The sequence below is a fragment of the Penaeus monodon genome, chromosome 20, assembly GCF_015228065.2.
Source record: "Penaeus monodon isolate SGIC_2016 chromosome 20, NSTDA_Pmon_1, whole genome shotgun sequence".
In the NCBI taxonomy this organism is placed as follows: Eukaryota; Metazoa; Arthropoda; class Malacostraca; order Decapoda; family Penaeidae; genus Penaeus; species Penaeus monodon.
The window spans coordinates 24,265,416-24,265,701 of record NC_051405.1 but is presented as its reverse complement, the minus strand read 5'-3'; the positions used below and the strand labels follow the sequence as shown (position 1 = coordinate 24,265,701).

The following is a 286-nucleotide window of genomic DNA, read 5'->3' as shown; positions in this document are numbered from 1 at the left end:
TTCAAGATATCTATTTTAAAAAATCTATAGAATTATTTCCTGTTTTTCTCTGTAAATGAAATGAAAGACAAACCCATACTCTTAGGATAGTAAAAGCTAGTCGAGTGCTGCAATTCACTCATTTTTTAAAATGATCGATGAGACTCATATTTCTTCCATAAATATTACGAAGCGAATGGAAAAATATGACAATAAAAAAGCCAATGCAGAGAATAAGACACAAAAGGAGAAGATAAGATTTTTAGTTTTTTTTTCTCTCTCCCTTTCTCTCGTTTCATCTTCATAA

The 286-nt window shown here is 29.4% G+C and overlaps 1 protein-coding gene across 1 annotated transcript in view; it reads right to left on the bottom strand.

The window, feature by feature from the left end:
• Positions 1-286, bottom strand: part of LOC119585949 (alkaline phosphatase-like) — a gene marked incomplete at its 3' end in the record, with an annotated part of 142,747 nt that overhangs the window by 11,711 nt on the left and 130,750 nt on the right. The window lies entirely within an intron of this gene.